Source organism: Ursus maritimus, unplaced genomic scaffold (genome assembly GCF_017311325.1).
Source record: "Ursus maritimus isolate PB19 unplaced genomic scaffold, ASM1731132v1 scaffold_5, whole genome shotgun sequence".
In the NCBI taxonomy this organism is placed as follows: Eukaryota; Metazoa; Chordata; class Mammalia; order Carnivora; family Ursidae; genus Ursus; species Ursus maritimus.
The window spans coordinates 17,622,488-17,636,491 of record NW_024426663.1 but is presented as its reverse complement, the minus strand read 5'-3'; the positions used below and the strand labels follow the sequence as shown (position 1 = coordinate 17,636,491).

Here is a 14,004-nt window from a genome sequence, read left to right as displayed (position 1 = left end):
AAATGTTGCAACTTTTACCCCAATCAATATTTAGTTAGCAGCTCACAGAAATGGTGGTAACTTCATTCTACACAAGTATGTTAGGTAATAAAACATTAAATCATTTCTTGAAATATAACAAGATTTCCGTTTCAGATTTAATGTGACAAGATAGTATTTTATACTGTTTTTATTAGCAATATAACAAATGGTGAGTAATAAATTCGGATACTGTGCAGACAGACTCAGGCTGTCAGAAGTACTGGGCTGGCTTTGTTTGGCTCTTAGCAAAACCAGTAGGTAGAATACATAGAGAAAATCATTTTGTTCTTGCCAACAAATGACAAATATTTTAGGGTTTATTTTATCATTATTTTCTGTAGGATATTGCTACTACTCCTATAAAACACATATTCCAGGATATTTAATTATGATATAAAATGCATATAAATTGTTCTCAATTTCTATAGAAATTGGACATTTTCTAATACCCTCATATACCACTGTTTAACTACAGATATTTTGAAGGGAGAGACACCATACCATATATCCTTTTATTTTTCAAGTTACCTAGAAAACTGTTATGTATTTGTATTTATTGACTAGCCAGTATTTGGTGCTCAACTGTTTGCTGAAAAAATGTGAAGCAGAGAATTTCTAAGAATGGTGCAGTCAAATCCGCATTAGGAATCTGGAATTGCTCACTGGTTATGTATGTTTGAGTAAGTTACTTTAAAGCCCCTGGACCTCAGTTCTCTCACCCATAAAATGAGGCAAAAGTTTTTGAATGTACACTTACATATCTAGCAGTATTTCCCCTTCAGATGGTAAAATGGCCTTATTTAAATCGGTTCCCTTTCAAGACACCTTAAAATGAGACCAAAAAAGAGGGGGGTAGGAAAAGGAGGTGTTACAAATCTTGAATTCTAGGTTATTATGTGCGTCCTTAGTTATTTAAAGGAAAGTGCACTGATACATGAAAAAGACCGAAAAATGTGCCAAAATAAAAAAGATAATCACACACAATTTATACTATTGTCGGCTGAATCTCACAGATAGTCATTTGTCTTCAGGATAGATATTTGAGTATTCTGGTCTAGATAATTTAGATAAAAAAAAAAAAATCTTAGAGAAACTAGAATAGTTGGTGCAGGTTATGGTAAAAGCCCTCCCCCTTTCTGGCACTTGAACGTCACAGAATAATGACTCAGCCCACTGTAATACACCCCTACCCAAACCTGCCACTTTTCATACATTGCCAGTACTTAACTTTCTATTACTCATTGTTCAGTATTGTGCATTTTACTCTTTTTAAATATTCTGCAATTGAATGAATATTTACCCCCCCCCCAAATTTGTATGTTGAAATGCTAACCTCCTATCGTGATGGCATTAGAGGGTGAGTTTTGGGGAAGTGATTAGGTTATGGTAGGGATCGCATATAAATGGAATTAGTTCCCTTGTAAAAGAGACCCTAGAGAGTTCCGTTGCCCTGTATACCATGTGAGAATACAATGAGAAGTTTGTGACATGGAAAGGGATGGACCCTCACCCAAACCCAAACGTGCTGGCACCCTGGACTTTCAAGCTCTGAGACTATGAGGACTAATTTTTTTGTTGGTTATAAGATACTCCGTCTATGGTATTTTGTTATAGGAGCCCAAACTTGATTGTACCTTTTTCTAGGAAGGTTGGAACAAATTACCATACACGGAGCGGCTTCCAACAGTAGAAATTTATTTTCTCACGGTTCTAGTGGCAAGAAATCTGAAATCAAGTATCAGTATGTCTGTGCTCCCTTTAAAGGCTCTAGAAGAGAATCTTTCCTTGGTTCTTGCAGCTTGTGGTGGCTTCAGGTATTCGTGGACTCGTGGGCTATTTAACTTACATACCTCCCTCCGACTCTGCATGAGTTCTTCCTCTTCTATATGTCTCTAATTTCCCTCTCTCTCTCTCTCTTTTTTTTTTTTTTTAATAAGAACTCCATTCACTGACCTTAGGGCCCACCTACATAATCCAGAATGATTATCTCAAAATCCTTAATTATTTCTGCAGAGATCGTTTCTCCAAATAAGGTCATGAATTGAAAGTGGACACAATTTTAGGGGGCCACCTTCCAATTCATTACAAATATGAAAAAATAACCAAAGAATATCAAACATTTGAGAAAACTGTTATTTAAAAAACAATTGTAAAAATATAAGGGGATTCTGATTTCAGTCGTATCAGAGTATATTAATCAGCCTGCCCATAATCATAAACCAGAAATGAAGTATAAACATATTTCTGATTACAGTGAAAGATGACTGAAAATAAAAATAGGATGACATTAGTTTTTCCAAGGTTTTAAGTTGTAATTCCAGTATGGTTAACATACAGTGCTATATTAGTTTCACGTGTCCGATACAGCGATTCACCAGTTCTGTACATTACCCAGTGCTCATCGTGCTAAGTATACTCTTAATCCCCATCACTTATTTTACCATTCTACACCCACCTCCCCCCGATAACCATTATTTTATTTTCTGTAGTTGAGAGTCTGTTTTTTGGTTTGTCTCTCTCTTTCCTTTGTTTATTTTGTTCCTTAAATTCCACATAGGGGTAAAATCATGATATTTGTTTTTCTCTGACCGATTTTGCTTAGCATGATACTTTTTAGCTCTATCTGTGTTGTTGCAAATGGCAAGATTTCATTCTTTTTCCAAACTGAATAGTATTCTTGTGTGTGCGTGTTTATCCATTCTATGGATGGACACTTGGGTTGTTTCCATAATTTGTCTATTGTAAGTAGTGGTGTAATAACATAGGGGTGCATATAGCCTTTCAAATAGTGTTCTTGTATCTCATTACTACAGGGTAGTGTGATTACTGTATTATAGAGTAGTACTATTTTAAAATTTTTGAAGAACCTCCATTCTGTTTTCCACAGTGGCTGTACCAGTTTGCATTCCCACCAACAGGGCTGAGGGTTCCTTTTTTCTCCCACGTGCTTGCCAACTTTTGTTGGTTTTTCTGTGTTTTTCATTTTAGTCATTCTCACAGGTACGAGGTGATATGTCATTGTAGTTTTGACTTGCATTTCCCTAAGGATGAGGAATGTTGAGCCTCTTTTCATGTATCTGTTGGTCATGTGGATGTCTTCTTTGGAGAAATGTGTGTTCATGTCTTCTGCCCATTTTTTTTTTTTAAAGATTTCTATTATTTTAGAGAGAGAGTGTATGGGGGGTTGGGAGGGGTAGAGGGAGAGAGGGACTCTGAAGCAGAATCCCTGCTGAGTGTAGAGCCTGACACAGGGCTTGATCTCACAACCCATGAGATCATGACCTGAGCTGAAATCAAGAGCCTGACACTTACCTGACTGAGCCACCAAGGTGCCCATCTTCTGCCCATTTTGTTTGGATTATTTGTTTTTTCAGTGCTGAGTTGTATTAGTTCTTTATATATTTTGGATACTAACACTTTATTGGATATGTCATTTCTGAACATCTTCTTCCATTCTGTGGTTTGTTTTTTTAGTTTTGTTGACTATTTCCTTTTCTGTGCAGAAGCTTTTTTATTTTGATGTAGTCCCAGTAGTTTATTTTTGCTTTTGCTTCCCTTGCTTCAGGAGACATTTCTAGAAAAACTTTGCTACGGCCAGGGTCAGAAATTACTCCCTGTGTTCTCTTCAGGGTTTTTACGCTTTCACGCTTCAGAGGTCCTTAATCCGTTTTGAGTTTATTTTTGCGTATGGTGTAAGAAAGTGGTCCGGTTTCACTCTTTGGCATGTAGCTGTCCAGTTTTCCTGACACCATTTGTTGAAGAAACTTTCCCCCCTTGTATATTCTTGCCTCTTTTATCAAAAATTAATAGGCCATGTAATTGTGGTTTTCTTTCTGGGCTTTGCATCCTGTTCCATCAATCTGTGTGTCTATATTTTAGGGAGAGAGTGTATGGGGGGTGGGGAGGGGGAGAGGGAGAGGGAGAGAGGGACTCTCAAGCAGTACCATACTGTTTTGATTACTATAGCTTTGTCATATAACTTGAAATTTGGAATTATGATATCTCCAGTTTTGTTTTTCCTTTTCAAGATTGTTTTTGGCTGTTCAGGGATTTAATTTTAGGATTATTTGTTCTAGTTTTGTGAAGAATGCTGTTGGTATTTTGAGAGGGATTGCATTAAATGTGTGGATTGCTTTGGGTAGTATGGACATTTTAACAATATTTGCTCTTTCATTCCTTGAATGTAGATTATCTTTCTATTTGCTTGTGTCATCTTTAATTTCTTTCATCAATGCTTTATAGTTTTCAAAGTACAGATCTTTTGCCTCTTCAGTTAAATTTATTCCTAGGTATTTTATTCTTTTTAGTGAAATTGTTAATGGGATTGCTTTCTTAACTACTCTTTCTGTTGCTTTGTTGTTAGTGTTTAGAAATGCAACAGATTCCTGTATATTGACTTGGTATCCTCTGACCTTACCGAATTCAATTATCAGTTCTCCTAGGGTGCTTTTTTTTTTTTTTTTTTTTTTGGTGGAGTGTTTAGATATTTCCATACATAGTATCATCTTATCTACAAATATTGTAAGTTTTGCTTTTTCCTACCAGTTTGGATGCCTTTTATTTCTTTTTGCTCTCTGACTAATATGGCTAGGACTTCCAGTACTACATTGAATAAAAGTGGTGAGAATGGACGTCCTTGTCTTATTCCTGATCTTAGAGGAAAAGCTCTCAGTTTTACACCATTGAGCAGGAAGTTCACTGTGGGTCTTTCACATGTGGTTTTTATTATGTTGAGGTATGTTCCTTCTAAACCTGCTTTGTTGAGGGTTTTTATCATGAATGGATGTTGTACTTTGTCAAATGCTTTTTCTGGCTCTGTTGAAATAATCATATGGTTCTTACCCTTCCTCTTATGGATGTGTATCATGTTGATGGATTTGCAAACATTGAACCACCATTGCATCCTAGGAATAAATCCCACTTGATCATGGTGAATGATTTTTTAAAAATGTATTGTTGGATTCAGTTTGCTAATATTTTGTTGAAGATTGTTGTATCTGTGTTCATCAGAGATAATACTCTGTAGTTCTCTCTCTCTCTCTCTTTTTTTTTTTTTTGTAGTGTTTTTATCTGGTTTTAGTATCAGGGTAATGAAGTCATCATAGAATGAAATTGAAAGTTTTGCTTCCTTTTCACGTTTTGGAATGGTTTGAGAAGAATAGATATTCATTCTTCTTTAATGTTTGATGGTATTTGCCTCTGAAGCCATCTGGTCCTGGACTTTTTTTTTATTGGAAGTTTTTGATTACTGATTCAATTCAGTTGCTGTAATTGGTCTGTTCACATTTTCTATTTTGTCCTCATTGAATTTTGGGAGGTCATGTTTCTAGAAATTTATCCATTTCTACTAGCTTGTCCAATTTGTTGGCTTAGAATTTTTCATAATATTCTCTTAAAATTGTTTGTATTTCTGTGGTGTTATTTCTACACTTTCATTTCTGACTTTGAGTCCTCTCTCTCCTTTTTTTGATGAATCTAGATAAAGGTTTATCGATTCTGTTGATCTTTTCAGAGAACTAGCTCCAGGTTTCATCGATCTGTTCTAGTGTTTTTTTCAGTTTCTATTTTGTTTATTTGTGCTCTAATCTTTATTATTGCCTTTGTCCTGCTTATTTGGTGTTTCATTTGTTCTTTTTCTAACTCCTTTAGGTGTGAGGTTTAGGTTGTTGGTTTGAAGATTTTCTTGTTTTTGAGGTAGCCTATATTGCTATAAACTTCCCTCTAGAACAGCTTTTGCTGCATCCCAAAGAATTTGGACCATTATATTTTCATTTTCATTTCATGTATTTTTGATTTCCTCTTTGACTTCCTGGTTGACCTGGTCATTGTTGAGTAGCATGTTATTTAACCTCCATGTATTTGTGGTCTTTCCCGATTTTTTCCTTATTGTTGATTTCTAGTTTCATAACATTGTAGTCAGAAAAGATGGATAGAATGACTTTGATCTTCTCTGAATTTGTTGAGACTTGTTTTCTGGCCTATTATATGGTGTATTTTGGAGAACGTTTTGTGTGCACTTGAAAAAAATACATACTCTTCTGTTCTAGGATGGACTGTTCCGAGTATATCTGTTAAATACATCTGGTCCTATGTGTCACTCAAAGTGTCTATTTCCTTACTGATTTTCTGTTAAGATAATGTACCCATTGATGTAAGTGGAATGTTAAATTCTCACACTTTTATTGTATTACTATCAATTGGTTCCTTTATATTGGTTATTAACTGCTTCCAAGTATTTGGGTGTTCCCATACTGGGTGCAGTAATACTTATAATTGTTATATTTTCTTGTTGGGTTGTCCCCTGAACGATTATATAGTGTCCTCCTTTGTTTCTTGTTACGGTCTTTGTTTTAAAGTCTATTTTCTCTGATACAAGTATTGCTACTCCAGCTTGCTTTTTGCATCCATTTGCGTGATAAATGCTTCTCCATCCCTTCACTTTCAATCTGCATATGTCTTTAGGTCTGAAATGCCTCTCTTGTAGGCAGCTTACAGATGGGTCTTGTTTGTTTGTTTGTTTGTTTTTTTAATCCATTTCTTCACCCTATGTCTTTTGATTAGAGCATTTATTTCATTTACCTTCAAAGTAGTTATTGATATGTATGTGTTTATTGCTATTTTGTTATTTGTTTTATGGTTGTTTTGGTAGTTTTTCTCTGTTCCTTTATTCTCTTGCTCTCTTCTGTCACAGTTTGTTGGCTTTCTTTAGTGATATACTTGGATTCCTTTCTCTTTATTTTTTGCATATCTATTAAAAAGATGAAACCCTTCACAAATTTGTGTGTTGTTTTTGTACAGGGACCATGCTAATCTTTTCTGCATCATTCCAATTTTGTATATGTGCTGCCGAAGCAAGCATGCCATTATACCCTTTGAGAAAGGAAACTACATTGGATAAAATTTACTTTTCTCTGTGTGGGTCCTCCTCTCCCTGAGGGTACCATCCAGTTTAACTTATGTAAGGTAGGTTAAATTTGAGCAGAAAGCTGATTAAAACTTATTCCTATTGACTGGAAGAATTAGCAGATTGAATTTGGTTTTGCAGAAAAGCTGGAAAGTGAAGAAGGTACCCAGATACTATGCGATGTTGGAATTAGTAAACAAATGTAAAGGAAGAAGTATAACTGTTCTTATATACAGATGATACCATTGTCTGCATAGAAATTTATAGACTACAGTCTAATAAGTGGATTAAACTATATTAAAGAATCAGCAAACATATCAAACACATGTTAGAAAACAAATGGGAAATAAAAGAATTTTTGAGGAGGGCATAATTATAAGAAAATAAAGGTTTAAATAAAAGAAAAGGAGTCTGTCTGGCTCAGTCAGTAGAGCATGTGTCTCTTGATCTTAGGGTTGTGAGTTCAAGCCCCACATGAGCATGGAACTAACTTAAAAAATTGAATGAATGAATGAATGAATGAATGAATGAATTAAAAGATATACCATGCTCTTGGAATCAAAGACAAAATGTTGTTAAGGTATTTTTAGGTCCATTTCTTCCCAAATTGATCTATAAATTCAATACCTTCTCAGTCATAAACTCACCTAACTTTTAAAAATGAAAATGGACAATTTGTTCTAAAATTTATATTTATATTTACTTTCTAAAATTCACTTTTACAAGTGACCATTGCATAGCCAAAACAAAATTAAAGAAGAAAAAAAAAAAGAATGTAGGAAGATTTACATTTGGCTTTAAGATACTACAAAGTTGTATTTAAGAAAATGTGTGACTATTTTAAGAAAATAAAATGGCTCACTAAAACACAATAAAATTTGAGAAATAGAAAAACACATATATAGTGAATTCATTTCAAATCTGATGTCAAAATAATTCCATGGAAAAAAGATTTTCAATAAATAGTGCTGGAATAACTTGATATCCATTTGGGTATGGAGACAAAACTTGATATCCACTTTACATTTTTACAAAATTTAATTTGAAATGAATCATAGACCTAAATATAAACACTAACACTGTAAAGACTTGAGAAGAAAATATAAGTAAAAAGATTTATTAGATTGGTCACAGAAAGCAACTATAAAAGCCCAGTGATAAGTAAAACTTTGTTAAAATAAAATCCAATCCTCAAAAGGCACTATTAAAGAAACTGGGATAAATACAAACTGGGATAAAATATTGTCAAAATACATATTTAACAAAGGACTCATTTCCAGAATACAGAGACCCTCTAAACTCCACAATAAGACAATAAAATTTGTACAAATCATTTGAAAACAAACTTCGTTATACACACACACACACATACAAATATACATATATATTGTATGATATATGTTAAAACATCTGTTAAATCTTTGTGGTTATATCATTCAGGTAAAAATAACTGGACACAGAATAGTAATCTCTTTGACATAAAGCCTACTTCCAGGATGTTATTCTAAAGGACAAGAATTTTTCCAACAGAAATCTATTGTGAGTCTATATATAGCAACTATTTTCTACATGCTTTGTATTCAAAGTCTGTAGTTTTATTGGGCCATGTGGTCTTTTCAAAACATTTAATTATACATGACTGGATAGTAGAAAGATGTCATTTTCTGGCTGGAGCCAGGGTTTGATCATAGGGTCTAGGTTCAATTAACTGGATTGTTTCCCCTGAATGTTGAAACTCCAAGGAGTGAATACAAGATACAAGAACAGAAAGGAACTATTTTGGGTGGTAGTGGTAGAGAGAGAAGAGTGCAGCTTATCAACAAAGTGTATTAATGGCAGTAGCTTTACCGACATCATTCGTAGCTTACTCTTTCTATGTTGATTCTTGGCTTTGTTTTCATACCTTATTTCTGTCTATTTCTCAAACCTGGTTTTCCAGTTTTTCTATAATCCAGTCTGCCATGCACCAGCCTTTTCACAAATGTATTTTCTACTTAAGTTATCCATAGACAATTTCTGTTATTTTTGTGACCCAAGTTTGCAAGGCTGTTATTACAACCTGGTTGTACACTTATATAAACCTCAGTACAGTTGAGCATATAAGTTTTAAGAAATACTCTAACTGAATGGACATGGATAATTCTCAAATCTTTATAGCAATTTTTAAGTGTTTTATTAGTTTGCTTCTAAGTGCAGTTAGCTAATCTAACCGCAGCACAGTGCTCCCTGTGTTTGTTGTGTGCCATCTGAGAGAGAATCAAGGGCTTGGTGGTGCGGGGGAAGGTGAGTGATGCTTGTTGCATCTGCCTACTCCTGGGCCCCACAACAGGTTTACTGGATCAGACTTTTTACCAGGTATCCAGGTGCATGTCGGAAGTCGAGGTCCACTGCAATATATATGTATTTGCTAACTTTGGTTTCAAAGTGAGTTGTTTTCTGATAACTTTATTACTACATTTTTAGTACACATACGAACAGGAAGCTTTATTATTTCTTTTTGGAAGACTGTTTTTTCATCTGCCCAGAAAATGTTCTATTTGAGTGATCCAATATACCTCAGTTGCTTTATGCTAGTATTTGTAAAGGAACGAAAAAAAAAAAAAAAAAAGGAATTTAAGGTCTTTAAAACCAGGCAGTGTGAACTAGTTAAGGATTAGGAGATAGAGGGAGTGGGCTAAGAGTTGCCTGAATCACTGTCTTAATGAGTGGGTTCCTGGGTTTGGGGGTGGGGCTGACCAGCTGTTTTCCATCTCCACTGAAGCTAGCCAAAATAAATACAAGGAGACTGTTCTTGGACTAGATGTTTGAAGCTGGGGTAAGGTGGGTAGAGGAAAGAGGAAATGGCTTACTCAAATAGCTTTAACCGTGGCAAAGAATTCTAGGATGAATACTGAGGTACATTTCTGACGAAAGCACAATGAGATGGCTTCAGTTATCTCCTTAGTTTCCTTTAAGCCCTTGGAGCCCAGAATTCAAGATCTGAGAGGAACATCCAACTTCTTAGCAGCCAAATAAACTATATTAAGGAACACATTTACTACTAAATTGTTACCGAATTTAAAGGAAGCTGATGAATGGCTGGCAAAAGGAGGCTGTCTCATGATGTTCTGAAAGCAAAACCAGTTAAGAGGGTCAGCAGATCTCTAATTATAATGGAGCAGTTAACATCACTATAATTAAAGCTGCATCAGCATTTCCATTGCAAACTAATGTTGTTCGTGGATTGAAACTCAGCTGTAAAGATACAGTCTTAGCTGAAAGTTGGCATATAGGGCTCAGGAACTCAGCAGGGAAGGGGCAAAGAAGGGAGATTTTTAAAAATTTATTTACTGAACTGTCAAACACAAAATATAGCCATTAAGATCTGTTGAGGAAATAATAAATAATACATTCTCTCAAAATTAGTATGCATAAGAAACCCTGGGTGCCATAGACACGGTGAAAAAAAAAAAAACATTAAGTTATACAGATTGGAAAACAAACAAAAAAATACTTGACCTGAAGGATGAGTTTTTAATCCTGTGAGTTGTGTCTGTTTTACAGAGAATATTTAGATGTTGCTAAAAACATATTTAGTGTTCTTAAATATTTATTTGCCCAAGAAATTTAGATGACTCCAGTGAAGCTGCAAAATGTACGCCAGCACAGTGGGGTTAGTTACAAAGGACGTTATATCACTTTTTTCCCTCTGATTCCTTTGATAGATAACTTTAATCTAAATTCCCTCATTTCTATGAATGTTAGCACTTTTCTTTTTACACATGACTTTCTGTATGTTTCTTAATGATACACTGATTTACTGTGATATGTTAATTTTTATAAATAGTCCATTTTTGTACTTTAAAATGGGCAGTTAATAATTCATGAAGGAAAATTATAAGACATTAAGGACCTACTATGCACCAGACACATGTCTAGGGGCTTGTTTTCAACTTTATGATTCTACTTTGAATTATTTTTATTTTTGAATATTATATTTACATTAAAATATTTTTATTTTTATTGCTTTAATTTATATTACTTTGTTATTACTTTGATTTTTATTTTGCACTGTAGGAGCTCAAAGTTCTTTGTTTTTAGAGTGTAGTAACACTACTTAGGTAAGGGCCAGTTTGTCCATTCTTGTCTAATCTATAACTTCATTATGGTCAAGATTATAAAACCAAGTAAGAAAATCTCGATTGGAAAGCCGTTTCAGGGACGCCTGGGTAGCTCAGTCGGTTAGGTGTCTGCCTTCAGCTCAGGTCATGAACCCAAGGTCCCGGAATTGAGTCTTACATTGGGCTCCCTGCTTCTCCCCCTGCCTGCCACTCCCCTTGCTTGTACTCTCTCTCTCTAACAAACAAATAAATAAAATCTTGAAAAAAAAAAAAAAGAAAAGAAAAAAGCCATTTCAGAGAACTTTGATATCAAGAAAAGCAAATTGAATATTCATTATATATAGACAAATATCTAGAAGGATAATTACCAAACTGATCAATGTGATTAGTGACAGGAGACAAGTAGGTGAGAAAGCCAGCTTAAGGATGATAATAAAGTGACTTTAAACTTAACTGTTGTATTTTGAATTTTCATGGAGAAATACATTTTTGTACTTTTGTGTTTTTAAATGAGTTTAAACAATAAAAATTGAAAGAAAAACCTGTTCTAGCAAATCTGGCAATTAAAGCAAAGGAATAGAAGATTTGAGTTTCAGTTGCACACATGAGAATAATATCTTATCTGAACCTGCACTTCTGGTTCAAAAGACTTTTAAATATATGTTTAATCAGTATGAATATGGAAACCTCTTACAGAATAAAAACAGCCTGTGGATACAGTGAAAATGTTCTACAAACTAATCCAAAAATATTTTGTATTTTGCTTAGACCTTAACAATAAAATTCCTGCCAGGTGTGTGGTATGTTGCAATTAAGAGAGAAAAGGTTGTGGTAGAAAATGGATTGGACACATCTTGTGACTCTCTTCTCCTCTAATCCACCATTTCCCCTCAGATGTGTTCCAAACTGTGCTTGAGTTGGCTACTTTCTCAGGCAGCCATTCCATTAACAAACTCTTTGGGATGCTGACACAAGTAGCTGCTCTCATTGCCTGTAAGCTACCAGCAGGAGGAAAGTGGCAGTTATTAAAAGTCAGCTAAGAGAAAGTAGAAAGTCGATTTCAGAGGCTGCGGACATAGGCAGGGGGTCTTTGAAGTTGGTCCAAGCCAGGGTGGCCTGAATTGAGCAGTTATTACTCTACAAAAGCTTTCCAAGAGAAACGTGCCATTCATATTTCAGTTTAGACAGAGAAGTCAAGAATTTAGCCAAACACTATGCAGATAATAAGGAACAAGAATTTGAAAACCTTAAAGAAACCATGGTGGAAAGAGGGGAAAAAATGGGTATGAAAACCTCAAAGTAAAACCTATTCAAGCCAGACTTCTTGAAGCTCTGACTCCTCGTTCACTGATTCAGTTACCCAGGCGATGAATGTATTGAGCACCTATTTCATGTCATTTTTGATACTGGCCTGAGGATACAAAAATAAATGAGCCCTGATATGATTTTCATATTTATGATCATTTAAAATCCATTTTCTCACTTTAGATCACAACTTCCTGCTGAAAGCTAGTTTGATATAGGACTGGTCAAAGTTGAAAGTTGTTTGAGGATTATTATTTTCTCCATTTGGTGCTTTACTCTTCAAATACTTCTTTTTCCTTCGGATATTGAGTGTCTAACTTCACAAAAGTCTCCTGTCGGTATTTACACAACAACACATTCTGCTACGATAGACTCAACCTGTTAAAGGGTAAACAAGCAGTGTATAGGGGGTGAATCAACATTAAAGACAACAAAAGAAGGAGTAGAATGAAATGGCATCGAATAAGGTAGAAAATAAAATGGAGTGGGTTTCTGGGAGTACAGGTTGGCGTATACTATGTTAGCGTATATATAAATATTCAGCTATATGTGTATATTCCTTTATGCCAAAAGATGCTTTCCTCCTTATGGTTGTTTATATTTTACTTTATTTTTGTTTCTAGAATGTTATTTACATCATTAGTGGATTATCAGAAGGCATGATAATTATTTTCATTTTTTAACAAATACCAAGAAGTTACTACCCATTTTTGCCTGTACATAAGGTCATGATCTCATAGTTTTTATTAGGAAAGGCCCAGTAATTTTGGTGAGACTTTATTTATCTCAGGTGGATTAAAAACAAGCATCTTTTCTGAATATTTTTGAGTGGGGAAGAATCTTTAAAATGTCTAACAGGATTGCCTGGTTCTTCTATACTCTCAGAATTTTTGATTTAGCTTTGGTTAAACCAAGACATATCAAACACTGATAATGGACCATGCGATATTTTGCAGGAGAGTAGAATGATTGATTTCTGCAGAAATATGAGTCAAATTAATATATTTCAGTGATCCTTTGATTATAAAAACTGAAAAACTATCTTAAAGTAAAAATGGGGCATTTTGTCTTACCAAATTGAACAGCACAAAGTAAAGCTAGATTCAGGACCCTGCCAGGTCCATTGGTTCAAACAGTGTCATCAGTGCATAGTAACTTGTTCCCCATATGTTGCCTTTGTTTTCTTCTATTGTGATTTTACTCTAAGGTATGGCCTCTCATCATATAAGAAAATAAGTATCCATAGCTGCGGACTGATATATTTTCAGTTTAACAACCCCCTAAAGAGAGTTTTTCTCTATAGTAATTTCAGCGAAATCCAGTCGACTTGATCAGCTCTAATTGGCCTTATTTGGGTTACATTTAAGAACCTGAGCAAATCACCGCATCCAGGAGGATGCAGTGCCTACCTATGACCAATTCAGACATAGAACGAGGTAGAGGAAAAATCTAGATCATTCAAAGAAAACTAAGATTTTGCTTCTGGGAAGATGGAGTATATGTACCTAGCAGGAGGAATACAAAAGTACAACTAAAAACCTTGGTTATCATTTGTAAAATGAACACAAGGAGAATGAAAGATGGAGAGAAGAAGGCAGACCAAGTAAGGACCTTGAGATTCCAAGGGAAGACAAAGTGGTGCATTCCTTGGGTTTTCTTCTAAACTTATCTACC

The 14,004-nt window shown here is 34.8% G+C and overlaps 1 non-coding gene across 1 annotated transcript; it reads right to left on the bottom strand.

Moving 5' to 3' along the window:
• Window positions 1–6,774: 6,774 nt before the first annotated feature.
• LOC121100897 lies at window positions 6,775–6,879 on the bottom strand. The gene has a single exon (XR_005832679.1). It is a non-coding gene; the product is annotated as a U6 spliceosomal RNA (small nuclear RNA).
• Between the last annotated feature and the right edge of the window lie 7,125 nt (window positions 6,880–14,004).